This window comes from Sorex fumeus, unplaced genomic scaffold, assembly GCF_029834395.1.
Source record: "Sorex fumeus unplaced genomic scaffold, SorFum_2.1 ptg000008l, whole genome shotgun sequence".
NCBI lineage: Eukaryota > Metazoa > Chordata > Mammalia > Eulipotyphla > Soricidae > Sorex > Sorex fumeus.
In genome coordinates, this window is record NW_026606065.1 from 18,513,298 (window position 1) to 18,532,396 (window position 19,099).

Sequence of the window (19,099 nt, forward strand, 5' to 3'; positions counted from 1 at the left end):
AATTTAAAATGAGGTGAGGGTTTCACTTTTAAAATTTTGAGTTTATGGAATTACACATACAAATTACCATGGGTTTTAAAATATGACAGAGTAAGGTTCATCCTTGAAGAAGTTGAGTAATATTCATAGTTTAAATATATAACCTGCAGAGAGAACAAAGGAAAATGCTGAGAGCCTAAATATAGAGGGAATCTCAAGTAAGGGCAAACTGTAATCTCATCTTGATCAACATTAAAGTCTGTACATAATTTAGGGATGACTCGGTTCTGAATGTCAATTGTATTTCTTCAATGATGTATTTATTCCTTTTCTATAATTTTAACTATATTTAAGTTGCTGTCTCACATTTCAACTCAGAAATTACTAGTGGCCATGCTCAGGGGATATATGGGATCCCAAGGAAACTGAACCTGCGTTGACCAACGCAAACAAGTCAAACACCCTACCCATTGTATGACTGTTCTGGCACATAAATAACAGAATTTGAAATTGAGAAAACCCACAGTATAATTTTGGATTCTATTTGAGAAAATAAGAAATACAAATCAAGAATTTTATATATATACATATTAAAATTTCTTAAAAATATGCACAAATTTTCATCAACTAGAAAATGAGAAGATTCCCTTAAAAAATGACGAGTCACAGTTTTATAATTAAAATAACTAAAGCCCTAAATTAAAAATCAAGCTATTTTCCTCACTGTCACTGTCACTGTCCTCCCGTTGTTCATCGATTTGCTTGAGTGGGCCCAGTAACATTGTGAGACTTGTTACCGTGTTTAGCATATCAAATATGTCATGGATAGCTTGCCAGGCTTTGCCATGAGGGCGAGATACTCTCGGAAGCTTGCTGGGCTCTCTGAGAGGGGTGGAAGAATAGAACTCAGGTCAGCCATGTCGGCTGCATGCAAGGCAAATGCCCTACCTGCTGTGCTATCCCTCAGTCTTTTAACATTTACACAAAGGAGTACTATGTAGCTCTTAGAAAAGATGAAGTCATGAAATTTACATACAAGTGGTACTACATGGAAAATATCATGTTAAGTGAATGAGTCAGAAACAGAGGGATAGACATAGAAAGATTGCATTCATCTGGAGAACATAAAGTAATAAAATAGGAGAACAAGTTTTCAAGAGTGACTGGGGTTAGGTAAATACCACCAATCCTGAAATATATTCAAAGCACGCAGGAGTGCTCACATGTTCCCCTGAGCACTGCCAGGAGTGACCCAAATATTACATAAATATACGGTAAGTAAGGGCAGTACTTTCAACTGTTATATGAAGGAGGTTTATGATTGGTCAAGCACAAATAAACTACTTAAATTTGTTTACCTCATACTTTAAATCTACTTAGTGTATTTTACATGTTCAGAATTAAAACAATATAGTGAGTAATCTTGTTATAATTTAAATAGAATTATTAGATAAATTTATTATGTATGTTAAATTTATTATGTATGTTATCCCTCTAAAATATTTAATAAAATGCTAGATGATAATTAAATTCCCCCAAAAGAATATTTGTTTACAAAAGAAAAAAAAATTTTTAGATTACTAAGAGATCATGTTCTACTGGGGTGATTTCAGATAAGCATCATCTTATCACAAAATTTGAGCTGCTTTATGAGACAGAAAGAATTTTGAAAACTGAAGAAAGAATGAGAAACAAAATATATTGTTTTCTTCCTCTTTTCTCATTAATTTATTTCTTTGTCTATTTATTTATTTATGAGCCACACTCTGCAAACAGTGTTCAGGTCTTACTCCTGTCTCTGTAATCAGGGATCACACCTAGAGGTTCACAGACCACCATATGTCATTCTGTGGATTAAGCAAGCTTTATCACATACAAGGGAAGAACATTCCTCCTATACACTGTCTCCAGCTCAAGACAAAATATGTGTAATCTTATTTGCTCACACAGACACACAACATGGGTAATAATATATCTTTCAGAAATATCTATTTAACCAACAAATTATTCTCCTACTTTCTTATGTATGAGTAAATGAATAGTGTGTGGGTAGGGTGTGGGAAGAAACAGGAGAAAATTCTGCAGCCCTGTGAGTTCTTCCAACACTAACTGTCATTAGAGAGATTAATAAGGAAAAAGCCCAAATTTAATGACACATTTAAAATTTACATATCTGATGATTATAAAATAAATGGAACAAAAGGAAAATTTAGATCTTCTGTCTAAGTGACTTGGAACGTCACTGAGCAGGAACATAATGATGAGTACCTGACTCTAATATTACAAAATCTTGACGCTAGCTACTTTGACCAGATTTGTGATAGCTCATGATATTTGGGGTGATAGAACAAATGAAAGTAATTGGAATAATCTTGGAAATCATTCTTCACAGGCTCAGAAGGCATGGATTGATTTTAGTTTCACATTTGACAGTGACAGGTTTTAGAAAAATTCTACATTTGAGATTCTTAAAAAAAATAAGGGCTGGAGTGATAGCACAGTGGTAGGGCGTTTGCCTTGCACGCAGCCAACATGGCCGACCCGAGTTCGATTCCTCTGCCCCTCTCGGAGAGCCCGGCAAGCTACCGAGAGTATTCGATATGCCAGACACAGTAACAACAAAGTCTCCAATGGAGACATTACTGGGCCCGCTCGAGCAAAACAAAAAATAAAGATGCATTTGAACATTTCTGAGAGAACTATTTTACATTTACAAATACTCATGAAAGGTCAAATAACATTTAAGTAGAGAGGCTTTATTTTTATTAATCTTATTGAACTATTTATTCTATGGAAGTACTTTTATGCTTCCCCTTATAAATTTTACTCACCATATTTCTTCAGTCACTCACTTCATACTTGAATTTCCCTCCCTCCCTCCCTCCCTCCCTCCCTTCCTTCCTTCTTTCCTTCCTTCCTTCCTTCCTTCCTTCCTTCCTTCCTTCTTTCTTTTTTCTTCCTTCTTTCCTTCCTTCCTTCTCTGTTCTTAGAGTTTACAATTGACACAGTGATCAGGGGTCACTCCTGATAGTGGTCAGGGAACCATATATGGTGCTGGAGATTGAACCGTCATTGACTGCTTCTAAATCCGGCACCATAATCTCTGCATTAACTCTTCAACTCCAGAATACATATTTCTTTTAATGAAAATAGTAAAATATTCACAGACTGTAAAAAACAATTTGTAAAATAACAAATTTGTATTTATATTATTTGATTCTGTACCTTTAATTTCATAACAATCCTGAACCATTACAACTAAGTTATGTTTTAATTTTTACTTTATTATTGTGTACAAGGACATAACATTCAGGATCAAATAAAGTAAAGTTGTCCATTCTTTGGGTCAATTATCTGTCTGCTACTTTTCTGCTCTTCAGTTTGAATATGTAAATACCTATGTAATATCCATTCTTAGTTAAGATTTTTGGGCTCAGGATGTTTGGGACTATGAGCCAATTATTTGAAGATACTGAGCTATCTTTTCTCCTCTTTGCCTAATCAGAAATGTTTCTCTGATGAGTGAAAAAATTATAAATCTAACAAAAGGTAATCTCAGTGAAATTTACTACTTTTTTGTCTTCTATTGAGTTTTAATTTATCATAATTTTGCTATATATTCTGCTCTTTTAATCAAGAGAAGTGATTTTTTTGTAGTGTATTTTTTTATGTTTCCTGAAACAGTAATGAAATCCATGTGTTAGGAATCTCTTCTTCTAGGAATCCCAGGTCTTACATTTTTAGAACTGATGCCTATCCCAAGTACTATATCCAAATTTCTCGTTCTTTAGGTACTTGTCAAGCTCTTAAAAATATCAGTATGAATCTTTCAGAGCTTCTAAGGACTGAAAAGAAAATTCCTTCCCACCATGCTATTTATAAATTTAACCATGGATTTATGGAAGTAAGATCCATGGTAATTATGCTGTATATAATTACTTTATTGCTTCAAAGAACTATTAAAAATAATTCCAAGTATTAATTGTTATCTTCTATTTTATTTCCTGTCTCTCATTAAATACAAATCATAGACTTAGACTATAATTCTATTGCAGAAAGATTTATTTTCTTCCAATGTTGGTGTTATGGTATGAAGAAAAATATTATATTCATCTCTATCTTCTGAGTTCATCAGTTATCCTTACTTCTCACATTACCTAGACGGGTTTTATATGTTTCATCTCTCTTCTCTTTTATTTCCTTTCAAAATACTGTTAAATATTGAAAATACAACTAGAGTATTCTGGAACTGAAGAACTATCACAGCATGTAAGGTACTTGCCTCACATAGTTTATCCGGGTTTAATTCCACTTGTCCATATGGTCCTCCAAGCCTCTGGAGGAGTCATAACTGAGCACAGAGCCAGAACAAATTCCCAAGAACAATAGTGTATGTGGCCTACCCAACACAAAAGGCTAGCATACATTAAAGATAAATTCCAAATCTTTCTCTTCAAAAGAACAAAAAATGGGTCATTGACTAATTGAAATTTTAATGTTTTAAAATTATGAGAAAAGTAAACAGTAGATTTAAAATCATTTCCATTTCCAGAAATGCATTTTTATTTGGCAGTCCTATATTTTTAATATTGGTTTATGGATATAAAGCTAAAGCTTAAATAATAAAATCGATGAAAGCTTCATATTTTATGAAGAAACTTTTTACAAATCACTCTAATAAAAATTAAATTAAGAGTATTTATTACATTCCAAAATTATAAACTTCTTACATTGGAAATACATTGTTAAAAATTATTTTACAAATTTAACTTTTATTTAGCTTTTATGCTTACCTTGTATTGGGAGAAAGCTTTCCATTACACAACATTTTTTTTTTTGAATTTGAAAAAAACTGTAGTAATCATGCTATGTTTAGAATCACTCTTCAACTTATGCTAAATTAAATATTGTCTGGAGGGAGGTATTTAATTAAGCCATAGTGATTCTCCATTAATATTATTTGTTTATGAATGCTATGATGAATTTGGTAGAGTATTCAGAATTCTTATTTCTTTCTACATTTTTTGGGGGGTATATGTTTGCCAATAACATACATTTTTATGTTTCCCCACTATCCCCTATTTTTCTTTCCCCAAGTATCATCTTTTAAATATTTTCATAAATATGGTTCAAATTTGTACCAAGTATGGTCTAATCCAGCAACCTTGAACATTGAATTAGGAGTCATATATTACTATATCAATTATGTACACAAGAAAAGTATACAGAAGAAAAATAAAATTGGTATGAGAAATTTGTAGAGAAGTTCCTATACTACTGCTATGTTTAAAGCACTTTTTATCTTTTGCATTTAGTTTGGTCTTCAAATAATCTCTTTGCTCATTAAACTTTCATTATGCCCTCATTCTCAGTACTACAGACATGCCATTTACATAAAAGAAATTTAGGTGTTTTAAAATTAATGTAATACACATTTTTTAGGTTTAGTTTCCATGCATATTTACTTTTCATTCTGTATTTCAATCAAACTAGTCTACTTATCACTTCTTCTGCATGCGCAAAAAAAAAACACCATCTTCGTGGTTCTGCTCATATATATATATATTAATTTTTTTAATGAAACACCTTTAGATACAATTACAGACTTACACACTTTCATGATTACATTTAAGTCCTTCAATGGTTGAGTACCTATCTCTCAATCAGTGCCCATTCTATACCACCAATGTTCCCAGTATTCCTTTGCAATACAGGTATTAAGTAGTCATCATGTATGGTCTATTGTTTACTTTGAGCACACATTTCCAATTCTGAGTGCGTCCTCCAAGCATCCTTTGCTTGGTGCTCCCTTCTATATGTCAGCTGCCTTCCCCCCCCACCCCATAGGTGAGGCCAGCGTCCAAGTTATGGAGGAATTCTCTTGGTCCATTTCTCTATTATCTTTGTATGTTACTCTCCCATTATATTGATTTATATTCCACAAATGAGTGCAGTCATTCTATGTCTGCCCCCTATTTCTGACTCAATTCACTTAACATGATGTTCTTCATTTCGATCCACTTATATGCAAATTTCATGACTTCATCTTTTCTAACAGCTGCATAGTATGTCATTGGGTAGATGTACCAGATTTTCTTTAACCAGTCATCTGTTCTCAGGCACTCGGGTTTTTTCAAGATTCTGGCTATTGTAAATAGTGCTGCAATAAACACACAAGTGCAGATATCATTTCTACTGTACTTTTTTAAAATCTCTGGGGTTATTCACGGAAGTGGTATTACTGGATGAAAAGGGAGCACAGTTTCAAAATTTTGGAGAAACGTACATACTGTTTTCCAAAAGAATTGGAACAAGTTGGCATTCTCACCAGCAGTGAAGGAGAGTCCCCTTCTCCCCACATCCATGCCAATACTGGTTGCTTTTGTTCTTTTAGGGGATTGGATGTTTTCTTCGTGTAGAGTTCAACCAGTGCCTTGTATATTCTTGATATTAACACCATAACAAAAGGGTAGAGGGTGAATATAGTTTTTCATTCTGTAGACTGTCTTTATATTGTGGTAACTGTTTCTTTTGAGGCACAGAAGCTTCTTAGTTTAAAATAATCCTATTTGTTTATCTCTGTTTCCACTTGCTTGGTCAGTGGCATGTTGTCTTTGAAGATACCTTTAGCTTCAATGTCGTGGAGGGTTTTGCTGACTTTTCTTCAATGTACCTTATGGATCCAGTTGTTGAGTTCTTTAATCCATTTTGACTGGACTTTTGTGCATGTTAGGTAGAGATCTGAGCCCCCCCCCTTTTTTTTTTGCATGTAGCGGTCAATTTTCCCAGCACTATTTGTTAAAGGGGTTTCCGGGATCCACTTCACATTTCTTGCTTCCTTTACAAAGACTAGACAATCATATATTTGAGGGTATGTGTAAGGATACTGAACCCTCAACCATTCCAATATTGTTCTGTGGCACTGCCTTTATTCCAATACCATGTTGTTACTACCTCTTTGTATACAGTTTGATGTTGGGAAAGGTGATGTCTCCCATCTTCTTTTTTTCCAAAAATTCTTTAAACTATTAGTGGAGATTTGTTGTTCCATATGAATTTCAAGAGTGTTTGATCAAATTCTTTGAAGAATTTTATGAGTATCCTTTTAGGGATTGCACTGAATCTGTGAAAAGCTTTGGGGAGTATTGCCATTTTGATAATCTTAATTTTCCAAATCCATGAGAGGGGAAGTGTTTTCATTTAATTGTGTCCTCTTTTATTTCTTGAAGTAGTATTTTTTTAGTTTTCTTTCATTTTTCTTTACCTCCTTAGTTAAGCTGATTCTGAGGTATTTGATTTTCCGAGGCATGATTATGAACGAGATTGCTTTTTCATATTGCTTTCTTCTTTCTCATTATTTGCATATAGGAAAGCCATGGACTATTGGGTATTAATTCTATAGCCTGTGATTTTACTATACAAATTTATTGTTTCTAGAAGCACTTTGGTAACGTCTTCAGGATTTCTAAGTAGTGTATATACCATCTGCAAATAGTGAGAACTTGATTTCTTCCTTTCTTATCTCAATGTCCTTAATGATTTTTCTTCTCTAACCACTATTGCAAGTACTTTCAGTACTATATTGAATAGAAGTGGTGAGAGTGGGCATCTTTGTATTGTCTCTGATCTTAGAGGGAAGTCTCTTAGTTTTTTTTTTTTCCCATTGAGAATAATGCTTTTTATAGGCTTGTGGGAGATGGCTTTGATTGTATTCAATATCCATTTTGGTGAAAGTTTTCATGATAAACGGGTACTGGAACTTGACAAATGCTTTATCTGCATCTATTGATCTGATCATATGTTTTTAATCTTTTCTTCATGTCCTTGTGTTAGTATGGAAGTGAGACCCTCCAATTCTCTACCAATGTACCCTTCTCGCCACTTGAAACGATTGTGGATGAGCTCGGTTTTGGCGGTGGTCACCTTTTTCCCTTTCTGAAATACGACCTTTCTACTTGGTGTTCTCTGTGATTTAATTGAGGTCTCTATTGAAGCTTCAAAGGTTTTGTTCTTTTATATTAGGGTTGTTCAGTTTTTGTGTTTACTGTTATTTTGGTGAGACTGGAATAGGCTACTGGACTATTGGTCTAATGTAATTGGGATTACCAGGATGTTCTCCTCAGACTTACGTAATGGGAATTGGGATTTGAGTCCAGAGAAAATAACTTCATGTTGCCCCAGAGTCCACACCCCCATGCTGCAGCCTTGCACCTGGGAGGGAGTTGGCCTAATTGGAGCTCAAGACAAATAAAAGTCCCACTTCTGATGTAGTCCTAACGCTTGCTATGCGAACACTTCTGGTCTGAGTATTGGGTGGTACCTTGGCTGAGGGTGGCAGGGGGAGGAAGGGGTTCTTGCAGTTCTCTTGGTCTGTTTTCTGGTTACACCACTCCAGAGCGGTTGCTCATATGTTGTTAATACTGCCTATAAGGAGGGAGTCAAAGTATGGACAAACTTATTGCACAGAGGTTAAGTTATTTGTATTTCACTTGGCCAAACCAGGTTCAATTCTCAGCACCCCATATTGTCTCCCAAACTTGTCAAAAGTGATCCCTGAACTCAGAGCTGGGAGTGATCCCTGAGCACCACTAGATGTGACCCACCCAAAATAATAAGTGACTCACATGCCGCTTATCTCAGGAAATGGTGTGTTTTCAAACAGAATTTTCTTTCCTCCTTTCTGTTCTAAGGAATTTATTTGTACTTTAATTTTGTAAAATGTACTTGCAGATTTCTTTTAGTTCCTCACTCCTTGACTACAAGGAGCATATCTTATTAAAATTATATTGTCATTATCACAACTTAACATGACTATGAAATATGTTATATTTGACTAAATAGGAAGATAATTTTTAAATTATATCATGATATATTTTATTGTATATATATTCTTGTGCAAGGTTGCCCACTTACATAGACTCTTAAAATTTTACTTCCCCGATTTGTAAGAACTCTGACAGTTACTATTTTCTTGTTACCTAGTGAAAAGCAACGTTTTTGATGAAGTCTGTGGGAAAGTTCTCAAAATATGTACACTGGTATAACTGCTGAATAATTGGCTATCTCTATATTTATATACTTAATTATTCTAGCCTTCAGGGTTGATGCATTCTCTTTATCTGGGTCTGAATTTTATTTATTGATAAGAAAGACTACATTTTTATTACCAACATTATTCAAATAAATTAACATATATTTAATAGCTTCAGCAAAGCCTGAAATGAAAGACTACTCATTTATAAGAACATGAGTCTTTTCAAGTATTTAGCATTAATGTTCTGAAGTGGCACTTAATTTTATCTTGTTTCAAGGTACAATTCATGTTATTAAATAGCTCTTCCATCCTTGTTATTATCATCATAATCATCATAATACTGGTGATTGATAAAATAATGTTAAAGTGAATAGACCAGAGCAGTATGCTAGCAAAGCAATAAGAGGTACACAGTGAAATCTTGACGTTATTTCTAGTTGACATTGAGTTGTGAAACAGAAGTGCTACAAAGCTTTACGGATGGTGTTATCAGGAGGACAAGTGTTGTCAAGAAACCAAGTCCTTGATGTCAAAAAATCAATATCAGTTTTCATAAACATTATTTTTATTCTTTCATATTCTATTCAACCAAAATAAAGGATTTATTTAATTGATTATAATATGTATGTGCATATACATGAGCTGCTTACATGCAGCTCTCAACATTGGAAAATACTTTCACAGGTAGATTAAAATATCTATCAATTTCTTACCACTTAAATTTCTAGAGACAATACTTAATTATACCTTTAAGGTATCATTTATATATATATATATCACTGTTTATATAGGTATCATTTATAACAAAATAATATCTCCATTTAATCATTATTATCATATAAAAGTGTTTACATATCAAATCTGCCAGTAGTGTTTAGTAATTTGTGTGGAATTTCTCTATGGAAAAATGTCTTAATAGTATAATTAGATAAATACAATTTTAAGTTTAGGAAATAAAAGCCATGTTTTCAATTCTCAGTTATGTCTTTAGTATCTATTTTAACTACCTCTTCTTCACATTTAATTTATATTTAATCTTTGGGAGAAAAAAATAAATGTGATATCAGAAAATTTAAAACAAAACAATGCATAAAATGATAAGCAAATTGAGGAAAAGAAAATTTGAATTTATAGATAAAATATTTAAAGAAAACCTGAGAGCCAGGTATGGAACTCAGTGATATAGATTTCTGGACTCATACGTTTAAAGGTTTGGTTTCAATGTTTCTCTCTCTTTCTCTTTCTTTATCTCTCTTTCTCTCTCACACACAAACGTGCAAACACACACACACACTAATACACTAATAATTTCTTTTCTAAAGAGGTCAGAAAATAATCAAAAGATAAGCAATACTATTTCCTAAATTTCACTAGTTTCTCTATTCCCACATAGGTCCAGATTTGTGGGTCTATAGTCTATGACTTCGCAGAGCTCTCATTTGGAGGTCTTCATCCTTGTCTGCATTTTTTTTTCTTGTCGGTATCATCTTAAAATACTGGAAAAAATAAGTATACTTGCATTAGACATAAGTAGACATATATAAACCCAGTTCTATTCCCTAGTATAGAAAAATACTTTTTGTGTCGCTAGTCAATATATAAGAAATTACTAAATTTTCAACAAATTTTATACTCTAGGTGGATCCTACACAATTCTTTTATACAATGCATCTCCAACTTTCATGACTCCAATTGATTTACCTCAACTCTGAGTATATTATTTAATGAACCATGTGAATAACACAAAGGAAAAATAGTATTCATTCTATTATATTTTTGTTTTGGGGTCAGACCTAGCTATATACAGGGCTTACTCCTGACTCTGTGTTCAGAGATGATTTCTGATAGCGTTTGAGGGACCAGATGGGTGTCAGGAATAATAACTATAGTCAACTCTGTGCAAGGTAAATGCCTGCTAATTATATCTTAAGCTTCATAAATTTTCATTTTATAGCAGTATATAAAACATATAGAATAATAACTAGAATAGAATCCAAACCAGAATAAACAGCTAAAAATGTGTCTATCTACATAGGGAATTGAAAATTATGAATTACAAAATGAATTTATAAGAAAAATCCATATATTCATTTCATTAGTTAACAGAGGATAATAATTAAGAGGAATTCAACTATTTCTCCATTAAATATTAATTCAAGGACCTGGTTCTAGTTCTCATCATGGTCTTTTAAAACTTTTATTTTTATTAAAAACACTAGGTTTTTACAAAGTTCTTCATTATACACTTGTTTCAGGCATTTAGTGTTCCAACACTACCACTGTGACCTTTCCTCCACCAATATCCCCATCAATATCATGATCTTTTGATATATAGTCACTCAGATATGTCCAAAGAAAACTTTAGTGAAAAACACATCTATATAAATACTACAAAACCCTGAGTTTTAAATTTTTTAATGAAAAGTTAGGTCTATGACTTTGATCACTAAAAGAGCACTCTCTTTCTTTAAGAAAGAGACATGAAGAACACACCATTTTACATTTGAACATTTTCTCTCTCGTATTTTATTACGTTTTGTTTTGAGTTTTTCTCACTGAGTATACTGTTATCCAAATATGATGTAGCCAGATTTTAGATAAATTCCATATATCAAATAACATTTCTGTTCAATAAAGCAGAGTGGTAAAAGCAAAGGTTGCTTTGTTTTGTTATTGAATATAAAAAGTAAGAAAAAATTGTAGAATAACAATGTTGCATGTAAAAGAACAAAACAAGAAAAATATATATATACAAATATCATTCTATAAAAGTCAATTGCAAAGGAAACATTTTTAAGGTTTTTCAGAAGCTTGATGTTTCAGTGGCTATAAGTTAAAGAAATTAAGAAAGATTTAAATAAACTGTGAATGCAGTAATTTTTAGGTTGATCATTAGTGAAAGGAAATTGCAACAAGATAGGTTAAGGAGGTAAAATAAAAAATGCCCCCGGGGATTGAAAATATTTTTCCTTAATAAATCAGTCTTTGCCAATCATATTTTAGTGTGAAATGTGTAGAAGGTTCCTTCTACTTACTTTCCACGTATTTCTTCAAGTAAAAGTAACCATAGTGCTGTATGGGATACCGAGAAAGTTGGTCCCAGGAACTCTTTGTGTCTCCGTATTGGAATCTGCATCAGCACTCCTGGTGATGTACTTTTCTCAGGAAGAGTTTTAATTTTCTTTTCTCTTTTCCTTTTATTGAGCAATCCCTGACTCAATTTAATGAACAATAGCTGTGAGAACAGAATTGAGTGGCCTTTTCTAATAGACTCTCCCTTGATATAGAGATGTTGCTATAACCTTTTGACACCCAGAACTATGGAGCTCAGAATCTTTAACACTTTTGATAGAATTTCTAAAATCTATCAGTTGTGGGGAAAACTGAATTCAATTCTCTAAAAGCCGGTCATTTAAAGTAGGAAGTCTTTAACTGGAAGGTTGAGAAAAGATTTTCAACAGTATAAATAAGGTAATAATCTATCAATTAACAGTTGGGAGGGGTATTTTCAAGCAATTTAAGGACATATGTTATATTGTCTTTTAATAAATGAAGTCTCATATAAAATATTTTTTAACTTATAAGATGGTTGATGACTAAAGTACAGGTCTATGTATAATTGTTATAAACAGTGAAAGACAATAACACGTATTCATCAAGATGCTATTAACTCTTAGGCACTTCTATGTGAAATAATTTTCATATTTCTTTTCAATTAAAGCTAAATCATTTTGGAATATAATTTTGGGAACTAGGTAATGAAAAAGATATAGTTAAATGGATGCCCTGTCAATTTATATCAAAATTATATCTGTGTAAAATGCTAAACACAAATCTAATTAAAATTGCTTCTAAACATCTAATAAATTTTTATATGAATGAATGTTATGTTTCTTAATTTTCCAAGGCTATCAGAAGTCCATGTAGAAACTGAAGTTAAGAACTCTTGGGTTTTCACAACTACAATTTACTTTAAAGATGAGAGAAAAATCAATAAACATATCGTTGTTTTTGAGAGTTATATTTTTTATTCTTGTAGGATATACAGTGAGACCAATGTGGGAGTTATTTGATCACTGTCATCCCGTTGTTCATTGATTTTCTCAAGTGGGCACCAGTAACGTCTCCTTTCATCCCTGTCACGAGAGTTGAGCAGCCTCTCCTTGCTCATCTTTCCCAATGGTATCGGAGACTCTTTCAGGGTCAAGGCAATGAGACCTATTATTATTACGGTTTTTAGCATATCAAATAAGCTACAGATAGCTTGCCAGGCTCTGCTGTGTGGCCGGGATACTCTCGTTAGCTTGCCAGGCTCTTCGAGACTTTGCTGTGGGGGCGAGATACTCTCAGTAGCTTGCTGGGCTCTCTGAGATAGGCAAAGGAATCGCACCTGGGTCGGCCGGATATATTGATATATATATACCTATATATCTATACTTATAGATATATGTAGATTTAGATATATTTCCCTCTATGATGTATTGCCTACTGTCTGAACTATAACAAATACGTGTGGTAATTATGGAAAATGAGTAGAGTATGTCTTGTGATTTGTCGCACGGCCACGACGCATCTTTTGTCGAAGTATTAGAAATAATATAGTTGACTATTTTCTAGATTGCTGTTTCAAAAGGCTGGGTGTGGGAGTGTTGTGAATTTTTCATTCTTTAGCTATCTCAAATATCTAACTGCATTTCTCCATTCTTGCTAAATTTCACTGAGCTTAAACTAAGCTTGGAATCAAAAGAAAAATTCACCAAAGAAATTCAAGAGCAGATGACTCATGGAATTAAACCAGATTTAAACGTTGGACCTCAAAAGCAGCTTAATGAGTGGTGCAGCAATGATATGTGATCTGAGTTAAAATGGACACCCACATAGCATTGAAAGCACTTCCTAATTCAATTGATTCAACAGAATTGACTTTTAGAAAAAGCTCTGAAATCTCACTTAGATGAGAGTAAGTGCTAGAAAATATTGTGTTGTGGCAATTTTATCATATTTATTAATTTAGACATCTAGGATCTTATAAAGTTATTTAATGAAACTTACCACATAAACTGTGCCAAACCTGGATGATTTAATTTATTATTTGTTCTTTTTAGCTCTAGTCTGTATATTTGGGATCGTAATCCATATTTACTAGGCAACCATCAATTGCTTCTGGGTGATTTTTGTGAATGGAAAGCATGTAGAGAAAAGAAAAGAAAAAGAAATAGAGAATATAGCCTCTCATTTCTCAAAACTATACCTTCTCTCTCTCATTGGAAGTATACATCATATGTATATATTCTATAGTTTCTGAACTATCAGAATATATTCTCATAATTGTGGAATCTATTTAACCCTGTACCGTGTGTTGCATTAAAGGTTTTCTTCATTTTATACATCCTAATTTGGATAGTGCCTTTGTGAAATTCGATTGTAGCTTCTATAACATCTAAGTAACCAAATTAGAAGTTCTCATGCTCTCAGTATTTGAAATGGCTTCCAATTTCTTGGTGAGTCATGAATGATTCAAAATAGGGTGATATATCATAAGTAATAGTCTCATGAATCACTTAACTAGGGTCATGTTAATATACATAGCTGATAATTCATCTGCATTCTCCTAGTTTAAAGATAGGGATGACATTGGCTCAAAGTTTTGCTGCCTTGCTAGGGGAAAATTCTTTTCTACCTTTAATTTCTAAGGTTATCCTTGTGTAGTGACTTCTAGCTCAGAATTCCATCTCCTCTAAATTATTTAAATGAATTAATTTACCTCTACTGAACAGGTGCAGTGCATTTTTGTAATAAGTAATCAAAAATGGAATCAGATATTTCTGTGATATCCACATTCATTAAAAATAAAAACCTCAAAATATCCTTAATAACAATGCTAATAATACTAATAATCCCCAATATCATGCTTTCCTAAGAATTTTCCTTCTTCCTTCCAAAGAATAGGCCTTCCTCAAAGTCTCCGGTAAGCATAGAGGTTGAAATAGTTATTTAATATTGATATATGGATCATTTATCAATAAGTTCAATTCAAGCCCCACGAGCTTCAGAAGAATCTATTGCCTAGAAAATTAGGATTAGGCATATTACTTAGGTTGAGGATTATCTTAAAAATAAATTTTGTCAGAGAAAATAATATCCCAGGGAAACATTCAGCTATAGTGTATGCTTTTTATTTTTTGACTTACTCCCATATTTCATTGAAGTTCCAGACCCACTTTCTATATGTTAATTCAGAACAATAAAACTTGATATGCCCTATTTGTTTTAAAATTTGTATTCATATAAATTCATCATTTCTATGTATTCAAATGTGATATCTTATGCCTGAATTTATGGCTCTTATTTTTTAATTACTCAATTTAATAACCAAATGAGAGAAATTTTTCTCCACTCTTACACTTTTTATCTTCTGCATTATTTCCTCTAGTTTCAGCTGAAGTTCCCCTCAAATTTGCCTTTAATAAAAATTTAATTCTTTTACCTCTCTCTTCTAGATCTTAACAATCAAAATCAATGTACTTTTATGTCTGTATCTCAATGTTGTTGTTCAACTAACAAAGAAAATATTTTGTTTCTTAATGCCTACGTTCTTCAGTAAACAATTCTGTTCGCAAAAAAGAATTTTTTGTTCCTTTTTATATGATACTATTGCATATTAATTTATAAATATTCTCATTCTTCAAATGACTCAGTTAGTTTCATCTTAATCATGGATTTTTCCTAGTTGTCATAATTCTGAATTCTATTTTTTAAAATTTTGTTTCTCTGAATTATTCTACATCAAAATAAATGATGTTTATGCTTTACAAATTTTATCTAAGTGCTAAGGAGTTAATGTGAAACAAGATATCACCTTTCTCTCCAGGAGTTTTCAATCAAATTAGTTATTATTGTTTATAAAGAAATTATAACACACCACAATGCCTTAAAATGAGATTTCAGGAGTCTTGAGAGATAGTATAGAGGGTAGAGTGTTTGCCCTATAAGCAGTTGATCCACATTGGATCACCAGTGCCCCATAGCATCTCCCAAGCCTAACCAGGAGTTATCCATTATATCAAAAGCAACCCTTAGCACCAGCTCGTTTGGCCCCAAAACCAGAAACAAAGGGCCAGGGATATAGCACAGGTTTGAATTCACTTGTCTTACGTTTACGTTTGGTCAGTTCTACTTCCATCCCCAGCAGCACGTAAGGTCTCCATGCTGCACTGGGAATGATGCTTGAGCACAAAGTGAGAGCTAAATTCTATGCATCTCTAGTTATAGTCCCCTAAATATAAAGCACATAGTTATAATATATCAATTAATCTAGGAGCAGTTTAGATATATTAATGTATTAGCCTCGATTCACTTCAGCTTTTCCTCCTATCTGAAGAAATTTATCAATATCACAACGTCCTCTAATCTCAATTTATGTGAATCTGGTTTAAAATCACCCAGGCAGTGATTGGTAGATTCACTTTCTCACACAAATTGGGACAGGGTCCTCAGTTGTTTACTGACCAACCACTAAAAGTTTCCTTTCTTGAGTTTCTCCTCATTCAACCTTGTGTATAGATTGTTCGCACCATGGCAGCATGCTTTTTCAGAATGAGCAAACTGTGTGAGCAAGAGAAAATCAGTCCTCAAAGTCCAAATATCTGGTTTGATTCACAAAGGAAGGAAAACAGGGTTGATTCACAAAGGAAGGGAAAGAGAATAACCTGAGCTACCTGGGATGAACCTCTTCCCTCGATTGACCTCAGGTAGCTGCAGGTGGTGATTTCCTGCTGGTTTTGTTCTCCATCCTTTACAATGAACACTGGTCTCAAGTCATCCAGGGGAGTCTGTGTCAGTGGCCATCAGATGACCACTCAGGCCAATCAATTTATATCTCTGCTTTCCTTCTTGCATCTGCAGTGTATGTTCCTGAGGTTGTGGGCACCACCTGCTTATCTGTCTATGTCATACCCCTGTCACAAGTGCTACTTTATCACTGCACACTTGGGTCAAATATAACTTTTTTTTATTCACTGCACGCATCTTCATTACTAACTTGTCTCACATTTTCAATTTAACATTATGCTCTCATACTACAAATAAATGTGGCATGTCATCATTTACCACACTCTTTCTTTAGACATATACTACTGCAACCAGTCCGAATTCAAGGGGATTATGTCAAGTGAATATGAGTGCTAAATTAAACAAGGAGTTCCATTACATGGACTAATATGGTTTTAAAGTTGTGGCAACCTACACAAATCTAAGCCTGTAAATGCCTAATTTTTGCAAAATATAAACTGCTGGGGCAACTAATCATAGTAGTAAACTAGGTTTTAAACTATAGTTAATTATATTTATTAGTGTTGACACTTCTCTGTATGCTCTTTATCCTGATAAATATTTCTAACAACTTTTAGTTTGGTCAAATTGAATTTTGCTAAAAGTTTTTGATTTTTAGGTATAGCTCTCAGTCTGTCTTTCAACAATATGAATCTGGAAAATTTTGGGGTGTTTTTGGAATCAATTTACTATGGAGAATATAATTAGGAAATCACAAAATCACAATAAAACAATCTTAAAATTCAAAACAAGTAATTTAAGATGGCAAAGATATTGATTATTTACTTATGCAGAAAAACTGAAAAATTTGGACAAAGAACCTTCAATTCACATTTTTTTCATTTTTTATAGTTGACATTATATCACAGTCAACAAAATTTAACATTTTGTGAAAATTGGAAATGTCTACATAATAGACAAGGATGTGATAAAAAGTCTGCCTAGAAAGATTATTTACAAGGATTTAGTTAATTTCTTATAACAAAAGAGTCTGAAATTTGGCAATTTTGAAAGAAAAGGAGAAAGACAGTTACATTTTTTTAGGTAAAACTTGGTTAAGATTAAAATTGGTATACCTTCCCAAAGAGTCTGGTTTATTGACTTTACCACAGAAATAATTCATACATAGGTCAATTAAATAAAGTAAACCATTAAAGCATAGATTTAAGACATGGGAAGCAGGCATGAAAAGTGGGCATGAACAGAGTAACATTGTTTCTCAGTAAATCAGGCAATTTACTCAAAGTAAGAGAAATGCAAAAAAGATAGTGTAGGCATACTCTAGAGTGTGCACCACCATTTCCACAGAAATTTATAGGTGATATACATATTGAAACGTTACATTAATAAAAGCAGAATATGCATGAGATGGGATGCCTGTGAAGAGGGAGGAGTGTGAGATAATTTCTTTGTGTCAAATAAGTATCTAGATACAGACAAATGTATTTAGTCATTTCCTGGAATTGATTTAAGGCAATTGTTAACTTTCAGGGTATAAGTGGGAAAGATTTTTTACAATGTAACTGTAATAGGAAGAGTGATAATGAAATTAAGGTTTATCAAATGGTCACTGGTTCTTTCATCCTTCTCTATGGGGTTTAGGTCTTACTGTTTTTCTTTTTGGAGTTCAGTATTTGTTACTACTGTCCACTGGTTGCAGAAACATAACAGCACTCCAAGCTTTGTGTGCAGGCTTGCAAGGAAAACCTGATCAAAGATGGAGATAAGGGAGATAACTAATGTTAACCTGTATAAAGAATAGGGTAGCAGTCACTGTTTGTTATATAAGAAAATAGATGTTTGCTTAAGATAACAATGGAATGTTGTAGTTGTTAAGGTCTTGATAACACAAACGAGCAGATTAGAAAATAAAGATTAATAAACTAAGGGAAAAAATAAAGCAAAACTTCCATGTTTCTATTTTGTATCCAATGGTGGTTATCTTATTCATTTGAAGAAAAGAAAAAGTAGATTTGGGAGTAAATTAAAGCAACGTTGCATTATATTTTTAAAAACCTAAGTTTGAAACATTTATATATACAAATGTGAATTGATATAAGATGAATAGGGACGCAATATTACAGACCGATATCATGGAAAATATAGCATATGCATATACACAGAAATACTTTATGCTTTTTAAAAATGTATCTAAAGACAATCGAGTTTCTTTATTCGATAAAAATAAATCTTTTTGACTTTAAAATTTGTATTATTTTGTTGATTGCATTTCAAAATAAAACATATTTTTCTATA